The sequence below is a fragment of the Macaca thibetana genome, chromosome 4, assembly GCF_024542745.1.
Source record: "Macaca thibetana thibetana isolate TM-01 chromosome 4, ASM2454274v1, whole genome shotgun sequence".
NCBI lineage: Eukaryota > Metazoa > Chordata > Mammalia > Primates > Cercopithecidae > Macaca > Macaca thibetana.
In genome coordinates, this window is record NC_065581.1 from 108,976,664 (window position 1) to 108,988,957 (window position 12,294).

At 45.2% G+C, this 12,294-nt stretch overlaps 1 protein-coding gene across 4 annotated transcripts in view; it reads right to left on the reverse strand.

Annotated features, from left to right (window-relative positions):
- The window catches only part of TIAM2 (TIAM Rac1 associated GEF 2), a 273,384-nt gene that overhangs the window by 132,775 nt on the left and 128,315 nt on the right, over positions 1-12,294 (reverse strand). For all 4 annotated transcript variants that reach the window (XM_050786779.1, XM_050786780.1, XM_050786782.1 and 1 more), the window contains one exon: positions 417-527. The gene's annotated coding sequence lies outside the window, so the exon portion shown is untranslated. The remainder of the gene's footprint in view (positions 1-416; positions 528-12,294) is intronic.

Below are 12,294 nucleotides of genomic sequence, written 5' to 3' on the forward strand. Positions count from 1 at the left end.
TGAAATAATTTTTTTGAGGTGGGATCTTGCTATGTTGCCCAGGCTGGTTTCAAACCCCTGGGCTCAAGGGATTCTCCTGCCTCAGCCTCCCACGTAGCTGGAACTACAGGCACAGGCCACCATGCCCAGCTAGTTTCTCACTCAAACCAGTATATCACTATTTTAGGTCAGTTGGAGGTGGTGCTCTTCTGGTGAAGTCTCCAGATATATTTAGTAGGCTGTTTATTTTTAATTCTTTTATATCTAAGAATGTGTAGCCACAAAACAGAAGTTAAATGGATTGACTTTTCTTTGGTGGTAATTATCAAATATTTTAAAATCAAAACCACTAGCCCAAATAATTAAATCTTTACTTATTACCCTAATCACAGTCATGCAACTTGACATGACCCCCAAGGCACATGGGTTGGGTTTACCTGAAGTCTAGTTTCTGCTCTGAGGGAGATTAGTGGTCAGTAGGCTTTACATGGTCTTGGGAGCAACGCAGCACATTTAACAAGCACGCAAAGTGAGTCCATGAAGTGAGCCTGAAAAACAGAAATGCAAGAAACCTCTGTGAAGCGTTTTACTCCAAGCTCCCACAAAGCCAAAAGGAAGGTTTAACACAAATTATAAGAAGAAACAACTGGTGTCCAGGGTCACTGTCAAGGTAATAAGTGAAACGTCTGTAAACCGTGTGATTCATCAGGGTCATCTGAAGCCAGAACTGCCCATCCAGTCTTGCAAAGGCCACCAACTCAACACCCAGTCTGCAGTCAAATGCATGCCTTTGTTTCAGGGGAGACCGCTCCAGTGAGTCATGCGTGGCTCATCTGTCACCACGACCAGGAAAACAACTCTCAGTCTCACAGCGCTGCAGGAGCGTCGGGCTGGCGTGACGGAGGTGGCCCTTGTTCTCTATTTGACCAAGCAATAAAAACACAGCCCAAAATGTAACATCACACTGAATAGTCCTTGGCTAAAATAATTTGGCTTGTAGACGTTGACCCCATAAATGAGATTAAAAGCTTTCTTAAGCACATGTTAGTAGGGGCAAGAGGCCCCCCCCGAGGGATAAGGCAGGGCTTCTGAAAGGGAGGAGGACTGGATGAGACGGGGAAGCTCCCCTCTGGCCATGCTCACTGCTGGATACGAAGCCACAGACATGGGAAGCAGAGGGGTGAAGGCTTAATAGTGAGTTTTTGTTCCTTTAAAAAAAAAAATGTTTATTTGTAATTGTGGTCAAACAAACATGGATAACATAACATTTTTCATCTTACCCTTTTATTTTATTTTATTTATTTATTTTTATTATTATTATTTTTTTTGAGACAGAGTTTTGCTCTTGTTGCCCAGGCAGGAGTACAGTGGCGCGATCTCGGCTCACCACAACCTCCGCCTCCTGGGTTCAAGCGATTCTCCTGCCTCAGCCTCCCGAATAGCTGGGATTACAGGCATAAGCCACCACGCCCAGCTAATTTTGTACTTTTAGTAGAGACGGGGTTTCTCCATGTTGGTCAGACTGGTCTCGAACTCCCGACCTCAGGCGATCCGCCCACCTCAGCCTCCCAAAGTACTGGGATTACAAGCGTGAGCCACCGCTCCTGGCCCATCTTACCCATTTTTAAATGTACAGGGCAGCAGTAAGTACACTGTTACACAACCATCACCAACATCCATCTTCCAAACTCTTTCCATCTTGCAGAACAGAAACTCTGCACCCATTAAACAGCAACTCCCCAGTCCCACAGCCCCTGGCAACTGTCACTCTACTTTCTGTCTCTATGAATTTGAGGACTCTAGATACTGCATGTAAGTGAAAGTATTTGTCTTTTTGCAACTGGCTTATTTCACTTAGTATAATGCCCTCAAGTTTCACCCCCGTGGTAGCAGGTGTCATACTTTCCTTCCTTGTTAAGGCTGAATAGCATTCTATCTATCTATCTATCTATCTATCTATCTATCTATCTATCTATCTATATGCCGCATTTTGTTTATTCATCCATCCCATGGAGAGACACTTGAGTTGCTTCCACCTCTTGGCTATTATGAATAATGCTGCTATGAACATGGGTGTTTATCCCTTCCAGACCCTGCTTTCAACTTTTTGGGATATATACCCAGAAGTGTGGAAATGCAATAGCATTAGGTTATTCTATTTTTAATTCTTCTTTTTTTTTTTTTTTTTTTTGGAGACAAAGTCTTCTCTGTCATCCAGGCTCAGTGGCACAATCTCGGCTCACTGCAGCCTCCGCCTCCTGGGTTCAAGTGATTCCCTTGCCTCAGCCTCTCAGGTAGCTGTGATTACAGGCACGCACCATTACGCCAGGTAATTTTTGTATTTTTAGTAGAGACAGGGCTTCACCGTGTTGGCCAGGCTGGTCTCGAACTTCCAGCCTCAAGTGATCCACCCACCTTGGGCTCCCAAAGTGCTGGGATTACAGGCATGAGCCACCGTGCCCAGCCCTATTTTTAATTCTTTAAGGAACCGCCATACTGTTTTCCACAACAGCTGCACCATTTGACATGCTCACCAACAGTGCAGCAGAGTTTCAATTCCTCCACATCCTCACCCATGCTTGCTATTTTCTGTTTTTTGACAGTAGTCATCCTAATGGACACATCTCATTATGGGTGTCAGTTTCATTTCTCCAATGATAAGTGATATTGAACCATCTTTTTCATGTGCTTATTGGCTATTGTATTGTATATCTTCTTAGGAGGATTCAATGGCAACTTTTTTTTTTTTTTTTTTTGAGACAGAGTCTCACTCTATTACCCAGGCTGGAGTACAGCAGTGCAATCTCGACTCACTGCAACCTCTGCCTCCTAGGTTCAAGTGATTTCCCTGCCTCAGCCTCCCAAGTAGCTGGGATTACAGGTGCCCGCCACCACACCCGGCTAATTTTTGTATTTTTAGTAGAGACGGGGTTTCACCATGTTAGCCAGGCTGGTCTCGAACTCCTGACCTCAGGTGATCCACCCGCCTCGGTCTCCCAAAGTGCTGGGATTACAGGCGCGAGGCACCACACCCAGCCTCAGTGGTGACTTTTACAGTTAGTGGGAGGAGAAGAAAGACACCAGAGCTAGATTCTTCTAACAAAACCAAACACAAATCTGCCTGAGTCTATCCACACAGATACATTTTAAAATAAAAAAATAAAAAAATAAAGTCAAATACATTTTCCACTTGGCCATCAGCCAGAAATCCAATAGCTCAGCCTTTAATTAATGAGGACTGAGGTGCCTGCTATGCTGCCAACCCCCTACCTTTCAGTAGGCAGCTGTGCCACACATCTAAAAAGGGGATAGCAACCGCTAGACTTGCCACTAGAACCTGGCCCCATCTCACACATGGGGCTGGACCACAAGAAGCCCACCTTTTAAAAGTCCAAAACCGGCTGGGCGCGGTGGCTCACGCCTGTAATCCCAGCACTTTGGGAGGCCAAGGTGGGCAGATCACCTGAGGTTAGGAGTTCGAGACCAGCCTGACCAACATGGAGAAACCCCATCTCTACTAAAAATACAAAAGTAGCCAGGCATGGTGGTGCATGCCTGTAATCCCAGCTACTCAGGAGGCTGAGGCAAGAGAATCACTTAAACACAAGAGGCAGGTTGCGGTGAGCCAAGATTGCGCCATTGCACTCCAGCCTGGGCAACAAGAGCGAAACTCCGTCTCAAAAGAAAAAAAAAAAGTTCTAAACCTGCCTGGGCATGGTGGCTCAAGCCTGTAATCCCAGCACTTTGGGAAGCCGAGGCAGATGGATCACTTGAGCCCAGGAGTTCGAGACCAGCCTGGCCAAAATGGTGAAACTCCATCTCTACTAAAACTACAAAAAAATTAGCCGAGTGTGGTGGCACACACCTGTAATCCCAGCTACTTGGGAGGCTGAGGTGGGAGAATTGCTTGAATCGGAAGGCAGAGGTTGCAGTGAGCTGAGATCAAGCCACTGGACTCCAGCCTGGGCAACAGACACAGCAAGACTGTCAACTCTCTCTCAAAAATGATGATGATAACAATAAATAAATAAAGTTCAAAACCTGAGCCACTGCTCTACCTCAGCTACCCTTTCATTTTTTTAACTGAGGGAACTACAAATGGCCAGAGAAGCTGCTGGCTGCTGCCACTCAGACTGTCACAGCGAGTGGATCAGAGTGAGCCTTCATTTGTTTCCTTTCGTAAAGACCAAGGTCCAGCGATGACACTGGAGGCAAAAGGCTCCCGGCCTCTCGCTCCTCAGCCACCTCTCTTTGTCAGCCCTCCTGAGCTGCAGCACACACAGCACAGGCCCTGAGTTCGCCAAAACCAGTGCACAAAACTGCAATTGAGTGGCCAACTGTGTCAGCGGCTCATGGACACACAAAGAGGTCAGAATTCAAAGCCGCAGAATCGCTCCCAGGTGGAAGTTTCTGCCCAGCGGCAGGTTAGAACCTAAGCTCATCTTACTACTTTTGCAATTAAATAGCTTAATTGTTTTATTTCGTGGGATATTTCTAAAAACACAGGAGACCCCATCCTCTACTGGACGCTGTGCACTCAAGCCCTAGCACCTGGAGGCTCATGTAAGCACTCAGCAGACACCTGTGACAGCAATTCATGTGCTACACAGTTGATGGGGACCCCAGACCAAGGGTGGGAATCCTCCTTACTGGGTATGACAGAAAGACTGGTGTATCAACTCACAAGGATACATTTCCATAATTAAGATAGAGAAAAGCAAACAGGGAGTGACAGAAGTATAGAACAACATGCATTTTCACATGTGCACAATGCTGACAAAATGTGCAACGTTGGGTCAGTCCTGGCAGGAAAAAAACAAAAAACAAAAAAAAACAGCCTTAAACTGTAGGAGGAAGAATGTATCCAATATTTATGAGAAATTTATTGACAGGAAGGATAATCCCTGAGGGAAGCTAAGTAATTATTGTCCCCGAGGAGTTTGACAAGTTGAACAGATATTTATCTGTCATGCTTCAGCTATGATTTTTGTCTGGAAGCAAGGAAATATTTAAGGCAAATGTTCAGTAACCTCTGGCCCCCTGACTCCTTTATTAAAGGAATTTTATGATATTCCAGTTTAAAAACTATTTTAGTTAATAGAAAGGGGGCTGAAAAAATTAAAAAAAAAAAAAAAAAAACAGATTTCATGTAAACTCTTTTTTTAAAAAAGTACTTTAAAAGGGCCTGATGTTTACAAATAGCAAAAGTACGTATAGGTATAGTCACCCGCAGTAACCCCTGTGAAGGTATTCTAACCTGCAGGAATGGGTATGAGCTATAACAATATGTGGCAAGGCCCAGGGCTGGAAGAGATGTAATTTAAGTGAAGTTACTCTGGAATAATGTGGCACCAAGTGTGTGTATACTTAGCAAACATTTTATGCTGTGTACAAATATTTTTATAATTATATTTTATTTACAGGACAATTATAATAAATATTGGAACTTTAAAAAACTGAATCACAATGACGGACACAATGACGGACCTAGAAAAAAAAAAAAATCCTACCTTTCATTCTGCATTCCCTCCAACCCCCAAAATCCTACCTTCCATTCTGCATTCCCTCCCAATCCCCCAAAATCCTACCTTCCATTCTCCATTCCCTCCCAATCCCCCAAAATCCTACCTTCCATTCTCCATTCCCTCCCAATTCCCCAAAATCCTACCTTCCATTCTCCATTCCCTCCAATCCCCAAAATCCCACCTTCCATTCTCCATTCCCTCCAATCCCCAAAATCCCACCTTCCATTCTCCATTCCCTCCAATCCCCAAAATCCCACCTTCCATTCTCCATTCCCTCCCAATTCCCCAAAATCATACCTTCCATTCTCCATTCCCTCCAATCCCCAAAATCCCACCTCCCATTCTCCATTCCCTCCAATCCCCCCAAACCCTACCTTCCATTCTCCATTCCCTCCCAGTCCCCCAAAATCCTACCTTCCATTCTCCATTCCCCTCCAACCCCCAAAATCCTACCTTCCATTCTCCATTCCTTCCAATCCTCCAAAATCCCACCTTCCATTCTCCATTCCCTCCAATCCCCCAAAATCCCACCTTCTATTCTCCATTTCCTCCCAATCCCCCAAAATCCTACCTTCCATTCTCCATTTCCTCCAATTCCCAAAATCCTACCTTCCATTCACCATTTCCTCCTCATCCCCCAAAATCCTACCTTCCATTCTTCATTCCCTCACCATCCCCCAAATCCTATCTTCCATTCTCCATTCCTCCCCAACCCCCAAAATCTCACCTTCCATTCTGCATTCCCTCCAATCCCCCCAAATCCTACCTTCCATTCTCCATTCCCCTCCAATCCCCAAAATCCTACCTTCCATTCTCCATTCCCTCCCAATCCCCAAAAATCTCACTTTCCATTCTGCATTCCCTCTAATCCCCCAAAATCCCACCTTCCATTCTCCATTCCCTCCCAGTCCCCCAAAATCCTACCCTCCATTCTGCATTCCCTCCCAATCCCCCAAAATCCTACCTTCCATTCTCCATTCCCTCCAATCCCCCAAAATCCTACCTTCCATTCTGCATTCCCTCCAATCCCCCAAAATCCTACCTTCCATTCTCCATTCCCTCCCAGTCCCCCAAAATCCTACCTTCCATTCTCCATTCCCTCCCAGTCCCCCAAAATCCTACCTTCCATTCTGCATTCCCTCCAATCCCCAAAATCCCACCTTCCATTCTCCATTTCCTCCCAGTCCCCTAAAATCCTACCTTCCATTCTCCATTCCCTCCCAGTCCCCCAAAATCCTACCTTCCATTCTCCATTCCCTCCAATCCCCAAAATCCCACCGTCCATTCTCCATTCCCTCCAATCCCCCAAAATCCTACCTTCCATTCTCCATTCCCTCCAATCCCCCAAAATCCTACCTTCCATTTTCCATTCCCCTCCAACCCCCAAAATCCTACCTTCCATTCTCCATTCCCTCCCGATCCCCAAAATCCTACCTTCCATTCTCCATTCCTCCCCAACCCCCAAAATCCCACCTTCCATTCTCCATTCCCTCCAATCCCCCAAAATCCTACCTTCCATTCTCCATTCCCTCCAATCCCCCAAAATCCTACCTTCCATTTTCCATTCCCCTCCAACCCCCAAAATCCTACCTTCCATTCTCCATTCCCTCCCGATCCCCAAAATCCTACCTTCCATTCTCCATTCCTCCCCAACCCCCAAAATCCCACCTTCCATTCTCCATTCCCTCCAATCCCCCAAAATCCCACCTTCCATTCTCCATTCCCTCCCAATATCCCAAAATCCCACCTTCCATTCTCCATTTCCTCCCAATCCCCCAAAGTCCCACCTTCCATTCTCCATTTCCTCCCAATCCCCCAAAATCCTACCTTCCATTCTCCATTCCCTCCCAATTCCCCAAAATCCTACCTTCCATTCTCCATTCCCTCCCAATTCCCCAAAATCGTACCTTCCATTCTCCATTCCCTCCAATCCCCCAAAATCCCATCTTCCATTCTTCATTCCCTCCCAATTGCCATTCACATGAGTATGCTCTGTAGCTTTTTAAGTAAAATTACAGAGTGGAAGTTTTTCTTTTTTAAAAGTGTGATCAATAACCACACCAGAAGTGTGCAGCAATGTGGAGGAATGTCCTAAGTATGCCATCACAATCCCAACAGCCACTGTCATCTACTGAGTCCCAGGGAAAAATAGCTTTCAGGAGGAAATTCGAGATTTACCTTTCCTTCATTTGCCTTTAGCCTGGGCTTGATTGGATGAGTCAGATTCCCAAATTCTCTAGTTCCATGTGTGTGGCATTTATAGCAAAGAAAACTAGAATCATCCGCCTCTGCTTTGTCTTTGGACTGAGGCCCTGAGCTGGCTGCCCAGATGGAGCAACTGAAGGGGACTAGGAGGAAACCCTCTGGGTGGGCAGATGGTGCTGAGCAGAGGCCTGCGAGGAGGGCGGGGGCCCGGATCCGGGACAGCAAACAGAACGGAGCCACTGCAAAAAAGCAGATCTACAGCTGGCCGAGACCGTGAGAGGAAGCGCAAGTGCTACTATCAGGAGATACCAACAGGCTTCACGTTGCTCCAGAGAGATTTTTATACTAAACTAGGACCCTCCTCCTAGTCCCAGGCAAATACTTCAGATAGTGACAAGAGCCAGATAACAAAAGGGCTAGCCATCACTAACCATAACAATATCTACTTGGTTTTCTTTATTTGGGGAGGGTAGGGGACAGCTTTAACCACTAAGGAGAGGAGTCTCCGAATTCTGGTCTGGTTTGCATCAGTGAACTCAGGTTAAGCCCTGCTTCTGTCTCTCAAATAGCATGTGAGACTTTGGGCAAACTGCTCACGCTTTCTGAATTTCATTTTCCTCATTTGCAACTTGAGGATAAAAATATCTGCCCTACTACCTCACAGACTGAGAATCAAGTGTGGAAATATATGTGAAACCGTCTAAAATACTGTGAAATGCAACAGAGAACTATTATTAATTTGTAGTTATAAGTCTAATTTTGTATGTTATGATATCAGATCTTATTATAACTGCTGTTTCAGGTCTGTCATTACCTATTCATTATTCAATAATGCAACACAAAGTATTATTAAATTTTAAAGTCTGATTTTGTATATTGTGACATTGGATCTTATTAAAACTGTCATTTCAGGTTTTTCATTACCTATTATTAAATTAAACATTATATATAGACATAGATATAAATTTAGAATCTTCTAGGTTTTAGCATTTGATTTTGATCAATTCCCCCAAATTATGACAGCATATAAAACTACCTAATTTGCAAGCAGTCTATCAAATATAAAGAAAACCAGTGACACAAACCACACACTCTCATTAGTAGATACTCATGTTAGAAAATGTAAGAAAATAACCTGAATGTACATTGAACTCGTACAACCTTAAAGCAGTCATTCTCAACTATGGCGATTTTGTCCCCCCCAAGGGATATTTGGCATATTTAGGAATATTTTTGGTTGTCACAACTGGGGTTTGCTACTGTCACCTAGTGGGTTAATGCTGGGGGATGCTACTGAACTTCATACAACATACAGGACAGTTCGCCACAACAAATAATTAATTATCTGGCCTAATATGCCAATAGTTCCTAGGCTGAGAAATCCTGCTCTAAAGTTTTATTATTGTCTCTACCACTAAAAATATTAAAACACAGGACAAATGTGCCTAAAAATCTAAAACAAAAGCATTCAACTCTGCCAGGGATCCAACTGACTAATAAACTGTGTAAATCCTGCCAGAATCTGTTTCTCTCATCCTGAGTCAATGAACTACACTCAGAATGCATGAACTGAATACCAAGACCTGAAGGAGCTCATTTCTAATCACAAGAAGACTTGAACCCAATGTATATAAAGAGGCAGGCAAAAGGAACATCTGGTCTCCATAGGAATAATGCTTAGGAAGAGTAATCCTTACAAATAAAGTGAGCAGAAAGCAAGCTGCTGTGAAGGGCCTCAGAAGCTAAGCTTCCATTGTTGGGCCTCACTGGTCGTCTTTGAATTCAGCAGGACTCCTTCCAAATGCATATTAACAGATGAATAGATAGACCCATCTGCAGCGAGGAATGCCCTCCGAGCAGGATCTCCGCTGACAAGCATGGCTGGTATTCAACAAGGGGGAAAGTCATAAATTCCACAGAGACAATAGCTCAGCTTTTTGTCCAGTTCATCACCTTAGTAAGTCCATTTATCACAAGGAGGATCTCGGCACTCACACCTGTTTTAGAAAACATCCCAACATCTGCAGTATGGCTTACGGAAGGCTGATCAAGCCATGGGTCGTGGCCCGTTGTTGGGTCATGAAATCCATTCAGTGAATTGATACCAGTATTTTTAAATGAATAGAAGAGAACAAAATAGAGCAGAAGAGAGAATAAGCAGAACAGAAAATAGACGAGTGAATCCCAGTAGGAGTAAAATTTGTTTCATGAAACTAAATTCTTGTGGGTGCTTGTGTGTTTGTCAATACACTGGGTTTGGAAGTAAAATGATATCTTCTTGAGTCATGATTTTTTAAAAAATGTTTTAAAACCTGACTTATAAGACCACAAGAGGTAGTTTTGTCAGAATGGGACATCCATTCTAATAAAATCCAAGGACAGCCAAGCTCTGAAGAGTCTCAAAACATTTGAAAAGTCATTGTTGGCCGGGCACGGTGGCTCACGCCTGTAATCCCAACATTTTGGAAGGCCAAGGCAGGCAGATCACTTGAGGACAGGAGTTTGAGACCAGCCTGGCCAACATGGTGATATCCATCTCTACCAAAAATACAAAAATTAGCCAGTTATGGTGGCTCACGCCTGTAATCCCAGCTATTCAGGAGGCTGAGGCATGAGAATCACTTGAACCTGGGAGGCGGAGGTTACAGTGAGTGGAGGTTGTGCCACTGCACTCCAGCCTGGGCGACAAAGTGAGACTCTGACTCAAAAAGAAAGAAAGAAAACTCAAGGCCAGGTGCACTGGCTCACACCTGTAATCCAGCACTTTGGGAGGCCGAGGCCGGTGGATCACATGAGGTCAGGAGTCTGAGACCAGCCTGACCAACATGGTAAAACCCTGTCTCTACTAAAAATACAAAAATTAGCCGGGCATAGTGGGAGGCACCTGTAATTCCAGCTACTTGGGAGGCTGAGGCAGGAGAATCTCTTAAACACAGGAGGCGGAGGTTGTAGTGAGCCGAGACTGCACCACTACACTCCAGCCTGAGCAACAGAGCAAGACTTCGTCCAAAAAAAAAAAAAAAAAAAAAAAAAAAAAAACGGGAAAGGGAAAGGAAGGGAAGGGAAGTCATTCCCGAAGGCAAACACTTCGGATAGAGACAGTAAGTACCAGATTTTTTTTTATTTTAAGATGGCCCATCATTAATGTGCACTCTGGACACCGCAGATTAGGCCCATGGGCTTCATCCTTTTGCGCTGCACAAATTTAAAAAAAAAAAAACACACACACACACATTCATTGGACATTCAGCTTCTTTGCAGGAAATTTAGGAACCACCCAATAAGGAAGACAACCCAACAAGTGGGTCTTGGAGGATGAGTGGGATTCCATTAGATGAAGAAAGGAAAGAGAGGGCCATACGCAGTGGCTCATGCCTGCAATCGCAACACTGTGACAGGCCAAGGCAGGCGGATCACCTGAGGTCAGGAGTTTGAGACCAGCCTGGCCAACATGGTGAAACCCCTTCTCCACTGAAACAATACAAACATTAGCTGGGTGTGGTGGCAGGTGCCTGTAATTCCAGCTACTTGGGAGGCTGAGGTAGGAGAATCACTTGAAAATGGGAGGCGAAGGTTGCAGTGAGTCAAGATCACGCCACTGCACTCCATCCTAGGCAACAGAGCAAGACTCCGTCTCAAAAAAAAAAAAAAAAAAAAAAAGGAAAAGAAAGAAAGGAACTCCAGGGAACAGAAAATGGCTTGTGCAAAGACACGGTGCTCCATAACCACTTGCTGGATCCCTGAAGGACTGAATCCACGAGAGAATACATGGAGAAAGACCCCAGCTCCTTCAGGGCAAGGTGTGAAGGGGGTGCAGGTCCTGAGCACCAGGGTCAGGGACAAAGTTTGGAGAGAGGAGGAGGTGAGAGGGAAAAGGCAGGCTGAGGGAGGGGAAGCTAAGGGAACCTTGGACAGGCACCTGCCCATCCCCTTTACACCCTCCCCTACCCACTGTTCCCAGAAACACCACGGCATGACCATCATCCTCAGGACACTTTGGAACACCCTCTGGGAAAGGAGTCCACAATAGCCAATAACTCAATGTCAGTGTGGGCGGCAGTGTTGGCCCAGGAAGAAAATGTTCAAAGTACTGGCAGAAACTTGGGGAAAAGAAGTGAAATGTAAAAGTTCCACTCAACAATTCGACACGAATGTTTGGAGACTCTCCCATATACCAAGCACTGTGCTGGGTATCATGAGGGGCATAAGTGTAAGAGACAGCACCATCCCTTCCCAAAGGGGCTCATCAGCTTGTGTGTAGAGGGAGAGAGATTATAAACCGTGAAGCATCTGGAGAATCAGTAAGACAGCATATGAAAAGCCAGGCACGGTGGCTCACGCCTGTAATCCCAGCACTTTGGAAGGCCGAGGCGGGTGGATCACCTGAGGTCAGGAGTTCAAGACTAGCCTGATCAACATGGTGAAACCCCATCTTTACTATAAATGCAAAAATTAGCCAGGCATGGTGGCACATGCCTGTAGTTCCAGCTACTTGGGAGGCTGAGACAGGAGAATTGCTTGAGCCTAGGAGGCGGAGGTTGCAGCGAGCCGAAATGGCGCCACTGCATTCCAGCCTGGGCGACAA